This window comes from Hordeum vulgare, chromosome 3H, assembly GCF_904849725.1.
Source record: "Hordeum vulgare subsp. vulgare chromosome 3H, MorexV3_pseudomolecules_assembly, whole genome shotgun sequence".
Taxonomy (NCBI): Eukaryota; Viridiplantae; Streptophyta; class Magnoliopsida; order Poales; family Poaceae; genus Hordeum; species Hordeum vulgare.
The window spans coordinates 560,787,964-560,803,048 of record NC_058520.1 but is presented as its reverse complement, the minus strand read 5'-3'; positions in this window follow the sequence as shown (position 1 = coordinate 560,803,048).

Sequence of the window (15,085 nt, the reverse complement as noted above, 5' to 3'; positions counted from 1 at the left end):
CTAACTTGTTTTTGCAGGGTATGATTGTGATGTGGTATGGCCAACGACGTGATGTGATATATTGGATGTATGAGATGATCATGTTGTAATAGAAATATCGACTTGCACGTCGATGGTACGGCAACCGGCAGGAGCCATAGGGTTGTCTTTATACTAACATATGTGCTTGCAGATGCGTTTACTATTTTGCTAGGATGTAGCTTTAGTAGTAATAGCATAAGTAGCACGACAACCCCGATGGCAACACGTTGATGGATGATCATGGTGTGGCGCCGGTGACAAGAAGATCGTGCCGGTGCTTTGGCGATGGAGATCAAGAAGCACGAGATGATGGCCATATCATGTCACTTATGAATTGCATGTGATGTTAATCCTTTTATGCACCTTATTTTGCTTAGAACGACGGTAGCATTATGAGGTGATCTCTCACTAAAATTTCAAGACGAAATTGTGTTCTCCCCGACTGTGCACCGTTGCTACAGTTCGTCGTTTCGAGACACCACGTGATGATCGGGTGTGATAGACTCAACGTTCACATACAACGGGTGCAAAATAGTTGCGCACGCGGAACACTCGGGTTAAGCTTGACGAGCCTAGCATGTGCAGACATGGCCTGGGAACACATGAGACCGAAAGGTCGATCATGAATCATATAGTTGATATGATTAGCATAGGGATGCTTACCACTGAAACTACTCTCGACTCATGTGATGATCGGACTTGGGATAGTGTAAGTGGATCATGAACCACTCAAATGACTAGAGAGATGTACTTTTTGAGTGGGAGTTTGGCAAATAATTTGATTAAGTTGAACTCTAATTATCTTGAACATAGTCTAAGTCCACTTTGTATGTATTTGTGTTGTAGATCATGGCTCACTCAAGTGTCATCCTGAATTTTAATACGTTCCTAGAGAAAGCTAAGTTGAAAGATGATGGAAGCAACTTTGTAGACTGGGCTCGTAATCTTAAGCTAATCTTACAAGCTGGAAAGAAGGATTATGTCCTTAATGCTGCGCTAGGAGATGAACCACCCGCTACGGCTGATCAGGATGTTAAGAACGCTTGGTTAGCACGTAAGGAGGACTACTCAATAGTTCAATGTGCAGTCTTGTATGGCTTGGAACCGGGACTTCAACGTCGCTTTGAGCGTCATGGAGCATTTGAGATGTTCCAGGAGTTGAAGTTTATCTTTCAGAAGAACGCCCGGATCGAGAGGTATGAGACCTCCGATAAATTCTATGCTTGCAAGATGGAGGAAAACTCATCTGTCAGTGAACATGTGCTCAAAATGTCTGGGTACTCAAACCGTCTAGCTGAACTGGGGATTGAACTCCCGCAAGAAGCTATCACTGACAGAATCCTTCAATCACTGCCGCCAAGCTATAAAGGCTTTGTGTTGAACTACAACATGCAAGGGATGAACAAGTCTCCCGGCGAGTTGTTTGCGATGCTGAAAGTCACAGAGTCTGAACTCCGTAAAGAGCATCAAGTGTTGATGGTGAGCAAGACCACTAGTTTCAAGAGAAACGACAAAGGCAAGAAGGGCAATTCGAAGAAGAGCGGCAAGCCTGTTGCCAATCCGCCGAAGAAACCCAAGGCTGGCCCTAAGCCTGAAACAGAGTGCTTCTATTGCAAGGGTATGGGTCACTGGAAGCGCAATTGCCCCAAGTATCTGGCAGATAAGAAGGCGGGTAAAGAAAAATCAGGTATATTTGATATACATGTTATTGATGTGTACTTAACCGGCTCTCGTAGTAGTGCCTGGGTATTTGATACCGAATCTGTTGCTCACATTTGCAACTCGAAGCAGGAACTGCGGAATAGACGAAGGCTGGCGAAAGACGAAGTGACGATGCGCGTAGGAAACGGTTCCAAGGTTGATGCAATCGCCGTCGGCGCAGTGTCACTTCAGCTACCATCGGGATTAGTGATGAACTTAAATCATTGTTATTTAGTGCCTGCGTTGAGCATGAACATTATATCTGGATCTTGTTTATTGCGAGACGGTTACTCTTTTAAGTCTGAGAATAATGGTTGTTCTATTTCTATGAGTAACATCTTTTATGGTCATGCACCGAATGTGAGAGGATTGTTCATATTGAATCTTGATAGCGATACGCATATACATAACATTGAGACCAAAAGAGTTAGAGTTAACAATGATAGCGCCATATTTTTATGGCACTGCCGTTTAGGTCATATTGGTGTAAAGCGCATGAAGAAACTCCATGCTGATGGACTTTTGGAGTCACTTGACTTTGATTCACTTGACACGTGCGAACCATGCCTCATGGGCAAGATGACTAAAACTCCGTTCTCCGGAACAATGGAGCGTGCAAGTGACTTGTTGGAAATCATACATACCGATGTGTGTGGCCCAATGAGCGTGGAGGCACGCGGCGGATATCGTTATTTCCTCACCTTCACTGACGATTTAAGTAGATATGGTTATGTCTACTTGATGAAGCACAAGTCTGAAACATTTGAAAAGTTCAAGCAATTTCAGAGTGAAGTGGAAAATCATCGTAACAAGAAGATCAAATTCCTACGGTCTGATCGTGGGGGTGAATATCTGAGTTTCAAGTTTGGTGCTCACTTAAGACAATGTGGAATTGTTTCACAGTTAACACCGCCTGGAACACCACAGCGTAATGGTGTGTCCGAACGTCGTAATCGTACTTTGTTAGAGATGGTGCGATCTATGATGTCTCTTACTGATTTGCCGTTATCATTTTGGGGTTGTGCATTAGAAACAGCTGCATTCACTTTAAATAGGGCACCATCAAAATCCGTTGAGACGACACCATACGAACTATGGTATGGCAAAAGACCAAAGTTGTCGTTTCTTAAAGTTTGGGGATGTGATGCTTATGTCAAAAAGCTTCAGCCTGAAAAGCTGGAACCCAAAGCGGAAAAGTGCGTCTTCATAGGTTACCCAAAGGAGACAGTTGGGTACACCTTCTATCTCAAATCCGAGGTCAAAGTGTTTGTTGCTAAAAACGGAACTTTTCTCGAGAAGGAGTTTCTCTCGAGAGAATTGAGTGGGAGGAAGATAGAACTTGACGAGGTTGTCGAACCTCTCATCCCTCTGGATGGTGGCGCAGGGCAAGGGGAAACCTCTGTCGTTGCGACGCCGGTTGAGGAAGAAGTTAATGATGATGATCATGAAACTCCAGTTCAAGTTTCTGTTGAACCACGCAGGTCGACGAGATCACGCGCTGCTCCAGAGTGGTACGGTAATCCCGTCTTGTCAATCATGTTGTTAGACAACAATGAACCTGCAAATTATGAAGAAGCAATGGTGGGCCCAGATTCCAACAAATGGCTAGAAGCCATGAAATCCGAGATAGGATCCATGTATGAGAACAAAGTGTGGACTTTGGAGATACTGCCTGAGGGCCGCAAGGCTATTCAGAACAAATGGATCTTTAAGAAGAAGACGGACGCTGACGGTAATGTAAGTTTATAAAGCTCGACTTGTGGCAAAGGGTTTTTCACAAGTTCCAGGAATTGACTACGATGAGACTTTCTCTCCCGTAGCGATGCTTAAGTCCGTCAGAATCATGTTAGCAATAGCTGCATTTTTCGATTATGAAATCTGGCAGATGGATGTCAAAACAGCGTTCCTTAACGGTTTCCTTAAGGAAGAGTTGTATATGATGCAACCCGAAGGTTTTGTCGATCCTAAAAATGCTGACATGGTGTGCAAGCTCCAGCGATCCATTTATGGACTGGTGCAAGCATCTCGGAGTTGGAACAAACGTTTTGATGAGGTAATCAAAGCATTTGGGTTTATACAAGTGGTTGGAGAATCTTGTATTTACAAGAAAGTGAGTGGGAGCTCTGTGGCGTTTCTAATATTATGTGGATGACATATTACTGATTGGAAACAACCTAGAGCTTTTGGAGAGCATAAAAGGTTACTTGAATAAAAGTTTCTCTATGAAGGACCTAGGAGAAGCTGCTTACATTCTAGGCATTAAGATCTATAGGGATAGATCAAAACGCCTGATAGGACTTTCACAAAGCACATACCTTGATAAAGTTTTGAAGAGGTTCAAAATGGAACAGTCCAAGAAAGGGTTCTTGCCAGTGTTACAAGGTACGAAATTGAGTAAGACTCAGTGCCCAGCAACTGATGAAGATAGAGAGCATATGCGCTCCGTCCCCTATGCTTCAGCCATAGGTTCTATCATGTATGCGATGCTGTGCACTAGACCGGATGTTAGCCTGGCCATAAGTATGGCAGGCAGGTTCCAGAGTAATCCAGGAGTGGATCACTGGACAGCGGTCAAGAATATCCTAAAGTACCTGAAAAGGACTAAGGAGATGTTTCTCGTGTATGGAGGTGAAGAAGAGCTCGCCGTAAAGGGTTACATTGATGCAAGCTTTGACACAGATCCGGACGACTCTAAGTCACAAACCGGATACGTATTTATTCTTAATGGGGGTGCAGTAAGCTGGTGCAGTTCCAAGCAAAGCGTCGTAGCAGATTCTACATGTGAAGCGGAGTACATGGCTGCCTCGGAGGCAGCTAAGGAGGGTGTCTGGATGAAGCAGTTCATGACGGATCTTGGAGTGGTGCCAAGTGCACTGGATCCAATAACCTTGTTCTGTGACAACACTGGTGCCATTGCCCTGGCAAAGGAACCAAGGTTTCACAAGAAGACCAGGCACATCAAACGACGCTTCAACCTCATCCGCGACTACGTCGAGGAGGAGGACGTAAATATATGCAAGGTGCACACGGATCTGAATGTAGCAGACCCGCTGACTAAACCTCTTCCACGGCCAAAACATGATCGACACCAGAACTGTATGGGTGTTAGATTTATTACAATGTAATTCACATGGTGATGTGAGGGCTAGATTATTGACTCTAGTGCAAGTGGGAGACTGTTGGAATTATGCCCTAGAGGCAATAATAAATGTATAGTTATTATTATAATTCCTGTATCAAGATAATAGTTTATTATCCATGCTATAATTGTATTGAATGAAGACTCATTTACATGTGTGGATACATAGACAAAACACCGTCCCTAGCATGCCTCTAGTTGGCTAGCCAGTTGATCAATGATAGTCAGTGTCTTCTGATTATGAACAAGGTGTTGTTGCTTGATAACTGGATCACGTCATTGGGAGAATCACGTGATGGACTAGACCCAAACTGATAGACATAGCATGTTGATCGTGCCATTTTGTTGCTACTTTTTTCTGCGTGTCAAGTATTTATTCCTATGACCATGAGATCATATAACTCACTGACACCGGAGGAATGCTTTGTGTGTATCAAACGTCACAACGTAACTGGGTGACTATAAAGATGCTCTACAGGTATCTCCGAAGGTGTTAGTTGAGTTAGTATGGATCAAGACTGGGATTTGTCACTCCGTGTGACGGAGAGGTATCTCGGGGCCCACTCGGTAATACAACATCACACACAAGCCTTGCAAGCAATGTAACTTAGTGTAAGTTGCGGGATCTTGTATTACGGAACGAGTAAAGAGACTTGCCGGTAAACGAGGTTGAAATAGGTATACGGATACTGACGATCGAATCTCGGGCAAGTAACATACCGAAGGACAAAGGGAATGACATACGGGATTATACGAATCCTTGGCACTGACGTTCAAACGATAAGATCTTCGTAGAATATGTAGGATCCAATATGGGCATCCAGGTCCCGCTGTTGGATATTGACCGAGGAGTCTCTCGGGTCATGTCTACATAGTTCTCGAACCCGCAGGGTCTGCACACTTAAGGTTCGACGTTGTTTTATGCGTATTTGAGTTATATGGTTGGTTACCGAATGTTGTTCGGAGTCCTGGATGAGATCACGGACGTCACGAGGGTTTCCGGAATAGTCCGGAAACGAAGATTGATATATAGGATGACCTCATTTGATTACCGGAAGGTTTTCGGAGTTACCGGGAATGTACCGGGAATGACGAATGGGTTCCGGGAGTGAGTTCACCGGAGGGGGGCAACCCACTCCGGGAAAGCCCATAGGCATTTGGGGGGGTCACACCAGCCCTTAGTGGGATGGTGGGACAGCCCACCAATCCCCTATGCGCCAAGAGAGAAAAAATCAAAGGAAAAAAAAAAGGAAGAAGTGGGAAGGGGGAAGGACTCCCTCCCACCAAACCAAGTAGGACTCGGTTTGGGGGGGGGGAGAGTCCTCCCCCTTGGCTCAGCCGACCCCTTGGGGATCCCTTGGACCCCAAGGCAAGGTCCCCCTCCCTCCTCCTATATATATGGGGCTTTTAGGGCAGATTTGAGACGACTTTCTCACGGCTGCCCGACCACATACCTCCATAGTTTTTCCTCTAGATCGTGTTTTTGCGGAGCTCGGGCGGAGCCCTGCTGAGACAAGATCATCACCAACCTCCGGAGCGCCGTCACGCTGCCGGAGAACTCTTCTACCTCTCCGTCTCTCTTGCTGGATCAAGAAGGCCGAGATCATCGTCGAGCTGTACGTGTGCTGAACGCGGAGGTGCTGTCCGTTCGGTACTAGATCGTGGGACTGATCGCGGGATTGTTCGCGGGGCGGATCGAGGGACGTGAGGACGTTCCACTACATCAACCGCGTTCTCTAACGCTTCTGCTGTGCGATCTACAAGGGTACGTAGATCACTCATCCCCTCTCGTAGATGGACATCACCATGATAGGTCTTCGTGCGCGTAGGAAAATTTTTGTTTCCCATGCGACGTTCCCCAACACCCTCGGGGGTCCCGTCACTTATTCCTTCAGCTCACTTCATCACCTACCTCGAGAAAAAAAAATCCCTGTAGCTCTCTCTCTGTCTCGTGTTCTTGTTCTCAAAACCGTGGATTTTGATCTCTTTGCTCGAAACTCCATTTCTGAAACTGTTTTGGGGTATTGCTCCTTGGTATGTAACTCCCCACTCCTCCAATTAGTCTTTGCATTAGTGGTTTATCTTAGAAGTAATTAGCTACTCCAGGTGCTGCTGTAGATGAGCTTGTATGTTGAATTCTTGAATTTCCAAGTAGTTTGAATGCTTGCTATAGGCTTTAGGCATCCCTATGAGTAGTTGTTATCATTCTTGTGAAGTTTCGTTAACTTTAGGTTTGACCCAAAAAAAAAAACAGAAAATTGTTCTTGAAAAAATGAACCTCTTCAAGATACCTTCAAAAAGAAGCTTACTTTTCCCTATTTTTCCCACAATCTCCTCAATTGCCTTGTCGTTGACGTTGCAATTATCATCTGTCACAGACTCACAGTTAAGAGCTTCTCGTCAAGATTCCATTCCACCAATGATTCATAAAGCGTCTTAGCTATAACCTTCGCATTATGTGGTGCTGGAACATAAATAAACCTACAATATGCACACATACACAATAGTTTGAGAGTTGGCAAAAGCTAAAAAGAGACACAATGGTCGTTTGGTTGCTTTTGACTTCAAACAAGCGCTCCGGTTCATCTCATGTCCGTCGATGCCATCTAACCGTGCTTTGAATCGATTATCTCAAAATAAATAAATTGAAACTTGATTTTATTAAGGGGGGGTGATAGGTGCCGGCGTTGGGCCGGACGCCAGGCAGCCATCGATCTGGCGATTCCAATGAGCCAGATCCGTTCTTTGTCCAGCGAAAAAAACACCACCGGCCTGACCGCCAAATCCGCCCGTGTCCATACTCGAAGCACCTCCGGCTCGCCGCCGCCACTCATCGCCTATGAAAAAAATAATCACCCGAGCCGATTGCATCAAAATCATACGTCGGTTCCAGCTCTGGATTTAACGGTTGCAACAAATCATGTGCTTCATCGCCGTCGCCGTAGAAAAACACTCCGACGATGCAGCAAAAATGTTGGTTGTTTCCAGCTCTCTTGCTTAATAGGTTGTAGCAATTTTATGTGCAGGTTATAGCACGACGTGACAACGATTGTAGCAAAAAAATTCCGACGGCGGCTTGTGCAATGTAGCAAAATCAGACACCGGTTATAGCAAATGTCGACACCGGTTGTAGCAAATGTCGACACCGGTTGTAGCAAATGTCGACACCGGTTGTAGCTCCCCGCGACGAGGTTGCAACTTCTGGCGCAAGTAGTCCCAACATCCCACTGTCATGGGCGTCTCAGTTACAGCTCACCGGGCAATGGCCACTGCAAGTCGTCGTGGTCGTGGTTCCAACAAAGCCGTCATCATCAACGCAGCTTGGAACGGCAAAGAAGGCTTGGGTGGGCATGCTCGCAAGCATATGTCGCCCATCGCCGCAGGAGCTCGTCACCGGCCCCATGGCATGGTCGCGCGTGAGTTGTCGCAGGATCTTCAGCTCGCCAGGAAAACAAAAGTTGCGGCTTTTTTGTTGTCAAGAAAGAAGCACAAGGAGGTGGATCATCTACCACAAGCAGGCGGGGATAGAAACCGCTATGACCGAGGTAGTAGACGGAGGGAATGCTACTTGGGCGGGTGATTTCCGACCGCCACGAACAACTAAAAAGCGAATCGAAGTAAGAAGAAGGGGGAAAAAATCAGACAAAAGGCCCCTCTCCCAAAACAAAATTAAGCATCATATGGCGCAGGAGTGGTGAAGGGTCAGCACATACTCTTGGTCTTGGACGTTGCTGGGTTGGCTCCTCCTCCACTTCCCCCTTCTTCTTTTTTCCTTTGGCCATCTTTGACTTGATTTTTGAAGGGGGGAGGGGGGAACCGCTGCAGAAGAAAGCAAGGAAAGAGGATGGCTGTTGTGTTGCGTGAGAGGGGGGATTGCAGGGGTTTAGCTCCCTGCTGTCTGGTGGGGCTGCCTTGCCAGTCGGAAAGGAAGGATGGCAGCTTACCGCCCAGTGTGCTGACTGACCGTGGCCGTCGTCGTCTTATGGGATGGGAACATGGTCGTTTGGTTGCTTTTGACTTCAAACAAGCGCTCCGGTTCATCTCATGTCCGTCGATGCCATCTAACCGTGCTTTGAATCGATTATCTCAAAATAAATAAACTGAAACTTGATTTTATTAAGGGGGGTGATAGGTGCCGGCGTTGGGCCGGACGCCAGGCAGCCATCGATCTGGCGATTCCAACGAGCCAGATCCGTTCTTTGTCCACCGAAAAAAACACCACCGGCTTGACCGCCAAATCCGTCCGTGTCCATACTCGAAGCACCTCCGGCTCGCCACCGCCACTCATCGCCTGTGAAAAAAAAAATCACCCGAGCTGATTGCATCAAAACCATACGTTGGTTCCAGCTCTGGATTTAACGGTTGCAACAAATCATGTGCTTCATCGCTGTCGCCGTAGAAAAACACTCCGACGATGCAGCAAAAATGTTGGTTGTTTCCAGCTCTCTTGCTTAATAGGTTGTAGCAATTTTATGTGCTGGTTATAGCACGACGTGACAACGATTGTAGCAAAAAAATTCCGACGGCGGCTTGTGCAATGTAGCAAAATCAGACACTGGTTATAGCAAATGTCGACACCGGTTGTAGCAAATGTCGACACCGGTTGTAGCTCACCGCGACGAGGTTGCAACTTCTGGCGCAAGTAGTCCCAACATCCCACTGCCATGGGCATCTCAGTTGCAGCTCGCCAGGCAATGGCCACTACAAGTCGTCGTGGTCTTGGTTCCAACAAAGCCGTCATCATCAACGCAGCTTGCAACGGCAAAGAAGGCTTGGGTGGGCGCGCTCGCAAGCATATGTCGCCCATCGCCGCAGGAGCTCGTCACCGGCCCCATGGCATGGTCGCGCGTGAGTTGTCGCAGGATCTTCAGCTCGCCAGGAAAACAAAAGTTGCGGCTTTTTTGTTGTCAAGAAAGAAGCACAAGGAGGTGGATCATCTACCACAAGCAGGCGGGGAAAGAAACCGCTATGACCGAGGTAGTAGACGGAGGGAATGCTACTTGGGTGGGTGATTTCCGACCGCCACGAACCACTAAAAAGCGAATCGAAGTAAGAAGAAGGGGGAAAAATCACACAAAATGCCCCTCTCCCAAAACTAAATTAAGCATCATATGGCGCAGGAGTGGTGAAGGGTCAGCACATACTCTTGGTCTTGGACGTTGCTGGGTTGGCTCCTCCTCCACTTCCCCCTTCTTCTTTTTTCCTTTGGCCATCTTTGACTTGATTTTTGGAGGGGGGAGGGGGGAACCGCTGGAGAAGAAAGCAAGGAAAGAGGATGGCTGCTGTGTTGCGTGGGTGGGGGATTGCAGGGGTTTAGCTCCCTGCTGTCTGGTGGGGCTGCCTTGCCAGTCGGAAAGGAAGGATGGCAGCTTACCGCCCAGTGTGCTGACCGTGGCCGTCGTCGTCTTATGGGATGGGAACATGGTCGTTTGGTTGCTTTTGACTTCAAACAAGCGCTCCGGTTCATCTCATGTCCGTCGATGCCATCTAACCGTGCTTTGAATCGATTATCTCAAAATAAATAAACTGAAACTTGATTTTATTAAGGGGGGTGATAGGTGCCGGCATTGGGCCGGACGCCAGGCAGCCATCGATCTAGCGATTCCAACGAGCCCGATCCGTTCTTTGTCCAGCGAAAAAAACTCCACCGGCTTGACCGCCAAATCCGTCCGTGTCCATACTCGAAGCACCTCCGGCTCGCCGCCGCCACTCATCGCCTATGAAAAAAAAAATCACCCGAGCCGATTGCATCAAAACCATACGTTGGTTCCAGCTCTGGATTTAACGGTTGCAACAAATCATGTGCTTCATCGCCGTCGCCGTAGAAAAACACTCCGACGATGCAGCAAAAATGTTGGTTGTTTCCAGCTCTCTTGCTTAATAGGTTGTAGCAATTTTATGTGCTGGTTATAGCACGACGTGACAACGATTGTAGCAAAAAAATTCCGACGACGGCTTGTGCAATGTAGCAAAATCAGACACCGGTTATAGCAAATGTCGACACCGGTTGTAGCAAATGTCGACACCGGTTGTAGCTCCCCGCGACGAGGTTGCAACTTCTGGTGCAAGTAGTCCCAACATCCCACTGCCATGGGCGTCTCAGTTACAGCTCGCCGGGCAATGGCCACAACAAGTCGTCGTGGTCGTGGTTCCATGAAAGCCGTCATCATCAACGCAGCTTGCAACGGCAAAGAAGGCTTGGGTGGGCGCGCTCGCAAGCATATGTCGCCCATGGCCGCAGGATCTCGTCACCGTCCCCATGGCATGGTCGCGCGTGAGTTGTCGCAGGATCTTCAGCTCGACAGGAAAACAAAAGTTGCGGCTTTTTTGTTGTCAAGAAAGAAGCACAAGGAGGTGGATCATCTACCACAAGCAGGCGGGGAAAGAAACCGCTATGACCGAGGTAGTAGACGGAGGGAATGCTACTTGGGCGGGTGATTTCCGACCGCCACGAACAACTAAAAAGCGAATCGAAGTAGGAAGAAGGGGGAAAAATCAGACAAAAGGCCCCTCTCCCAAAACAAAATTAAGCATCATATGGCGCAGGAGTGGTGAAGGGTCAGGACATACTCTTGGTCTTGGACGTTGCTGGGTTGGCTCCTCCTCCACTTCCCCCTTCTTCTTTTTTCCTTTGGCCATCTTTGACTTGATTTTTGGAGGGGGAGGGGGGAACCGCTGGAGAAGAAAGCAAGGAAAGAGGATGGCTGCAGTGTTGCGTGAGAGGGGGGATTGCAGGGGTTTAGCTCCCTGCTGTCTGGTGGGGCTGCCTTGCCAGTCGGAAAGGAAGGATGGCAGCTTACCGCCCAGTGTGCTGACTGACCGTGGCCGTCATCGTCTTATGGGATGGGAACATGGTCGTTTGGTTGCTTTTGACTTCAAACAAGCGCTCCGGTTCATCTCATGTCCGTCGATGCCATCTAACCGTGCTTTGAATCGATTATCTCAAAATAAATAAATTGAAACTTGATTTTATTACGGGGGTGATAGGTGCCGGCGTTGGGCCGGACGCTAGGCAGCCATCGATCTGGTGATTCCAACAAGCCAAATCCGTTCTTTGTCCAGCGAAAAAAACACCACCGGCTTGACCGCCAAATCCGTCCGTGTCCATACTCGAAGCACCCCCGGCTCGCCGCCGCCACTCATCGCCTATGAAAAAAAAATCACCCGAGCCGATTGCATCAAAACCATACGTTGGTTCCAGCTCTGGATTTAACGGTTGCAACAAATCATGTGCTTCATCGCCGTCGCCGTAGAAAAACACTCCGACGATGCAGCAAAAATGTTGGTTGTTTCCAGCTCTCTTGCTTAATAGGTTGTAGCAATTTTATGTGCTGGTTATAGCACGACGTGACAACGATTGTAGCAAAAAAATTCCGACGGCGGCTTGTGCAATGTAGCAAAATCAGACACCGGTTATAGCAAATGTCGACACCGGTTGTAGCAAATGTCGACACCGGTTGTAGCTCCCCGCGACGAGGTTGCAACTTCTGGCGCAAGTAGTCCCAACATCCTACTTCCATGGGCGTCTCAGTTACAACTCGCCGGGCAATGGCCACTGCAAGTCGTCGTGGTCGTGGTTCCAACAAAGCCGTCATCATCAACGCAGCTTGCAACGGCAAAGAAGGCTTGGGTGGGCGCGCTCGCAAGCATATGTCGCCCATCGCCGTAGGAGCTCGTCACCGGCCCCATGGCATGGTCGCGCGTGAGTTGTCGCAGGATCTTCAGCTCGCCAGGAAAACAAAAGTTGCGGCTTTTTTGTTGTCAAGAAAGAAGCACAAGGAGGTGGATCATCTACCACAAGCAGGCGGGGAAAGAAACCGCTATGACCGAGGTAGTAGACAGAGGGAATGCTACTTGGGCGGGTGATTTCCGACCGCCACGAACAACTAAAAATTGAATCGAAGTAAGAAGAAGGGGGAAAAAATCAGACAAAAGGCCCCTCTCCCAAAACAAAATTAAGCATCATATGGCGCAGGAGTGGTGAAGGGTCAGCACATACTCTTGGTCTTGGACGTTGCTGGGTTGGCTCCTCCTCCACTTCCCCCTTCTTCTTTTTTCCTTTGGCCATCTTTGACTTGATTTTTGGAGGGGGAGGGGGGAACCGCTGGAGAAGAAAGCAAGGAAAGAGGATGGCTGCTGTGTTGTGTGGGTGGGGGATTGCAGGGGTTTAGCTCCCTGCTGTCTGGTGGGGCTGCCTTGCCAGTCGAAAAGGAAGGATGACAGCTTACCGCCCAGTGTGCTGACCGTGGCCGTCGTTGTCTGATGGGATGTGAACATGGTCGTTTGGTTGCTTTTGACTTCAAACAAGCGCTCCGGTTCATCTCATGTCCGTCGATGCCATCTAACCGTGCTTTGAATCGATTATCTCAAAATAAATAAATTGAAACTTGATTTTATTAAGGGGGGGTGATAGGTGCCGGCATTGGGCCGGACGCCAGGCAGCCATCGATCTGGCGATTCCAACGAGCCCGATCCGTTCTTTGTCCAACGAAAAAAACACCACCGGCTTGACCGCCAAATCCGTCCGTGTCCATACTCGAAGCACCTCCGGCTCGCCGCCGCCACTCATCGCCTATGAAAAAAAAAATCACCCGAGCCGATTGCATCAAAACCATACGTTGGTTCCAGCTCTGGATTTAACGGTTGCAACAAATCATGTGCTTCATCGCCGTCGCCGTAGAAAAACACTCCGACGATGCAGCAAAAATGTTGGTTGTTTCCAGCTCTCTTGCTTAATAGGTTGTAGCAATTTTATGTGCTGGTTATAGCACGACGTGACAACGATTGTAGGAAAAAATTTCCGACGGCGGCTTGTGCAATGTAGCAAAATCAGACACCGGTTATAGCAAATGTCGACACCGGTTGTAGCAAATGTCGACATCGGTTGTAGCTCCCCGCGACGAGGTTGCAACTTTTGGCGCAAGTAGTCCCAACATCCCACTGCCATGGGCGTCTCAGTTACAGCTCGCCGGGCAATGGCCACTGCAAGTCGTCGTGGTCGTGGTTCCAACAAAGCCGTCATCATCAACGCAGCTTGCAACGGCAAAGAAGGCTTGGTTGGGCACGCTCGCAAGCATATGTCGCCCATCGCCGCAGGATCTCGTCACCGGCCCCATGGCATGGTCGCGCGTGAGTTGTCGCAGGATCTTCAGCTCGCCAGGAAAACAAAAGTTGCGGCTTTTTTGTTGTCAAGAAAGAAGCACAAGGAGGTGGATCATCTACCACAAGCAGGCGGGGAAAGAAACCGCTATGACCGAGGTAGTAGACGGAGGGAATGCTACTTGGGCGGGTGATTTCCGACCGCCACGAACAACTAAAAAGTGAATCGAAGTAAGAAGAAGGGGGAAAATCAGACAAAAGGCCCCTCTCCCAAAACAAAATTAAGCATCATATGGCGCAGGAGTGGTGAAGGGTCAGCACATACTCTTGGTCTTGGACGTTGCTGGGTTGGCTCCTCCTCCACTTCCCCCTTCTTCTTTTTTCCTTTGGCCATCTTTGACTTGATTTTTGGAGGGGGGAGGGGGGAACCGCTGGAGAAGAAAGCAAGGAAAGAGGATGGCTGCTGTGTTGCGTGGGTGGGGGATTGCAAGGATTTAGCTCCCTGCTGTCTGGTGGGGCAGCCTTGCCAGTCGGAAAGGAAGGATGGCAGCTTACCGCCCAGTGTGCTGACCGTGGCCGTCGTCGTCTTATGGGATGGGAACATGGTCGTTTGGTTGCTTTTGACTTCAGACAAGCGCTCCGGTTCATCTCATGTCCGTCGATGCCATCTAACCGTGCTTTGAATCGATTATCTCAAAATAAATAAACTGAAAGTTGATTTTATTAAGGGGGGTGATAGGTGCCGGCGTTGGGCCGGACGCCAGGCAGCCATCGATCTGGCGATTCCAACGAGCCAGATCCGTTCTTTGTCCAGCGAAAAAAACACCACCGGCTTGACCGCCAAATCCGTCCGTGTCCATACTCGAAGCACGTCCGGCTCGCCGCCGCCACTCATCGCCTATGAAAAAAAAATTCACCCGAGCCGATTGCATCAAAACCATACGTTGGTTCCAGCTCTGGATTTAACGGTTGCAAAAAATCATGTGCTTCATCGCCGTCGCCATAGAAAAACACTCCGACGATGCAGCAAAAATGTTGGTTGTTTCCAGCTCTCTTGCTTAATAGGTTGTAGCAATTTTATGTGCTGGTTATAGCACGACGTGACAACGATTGTAGCAAAAAAAT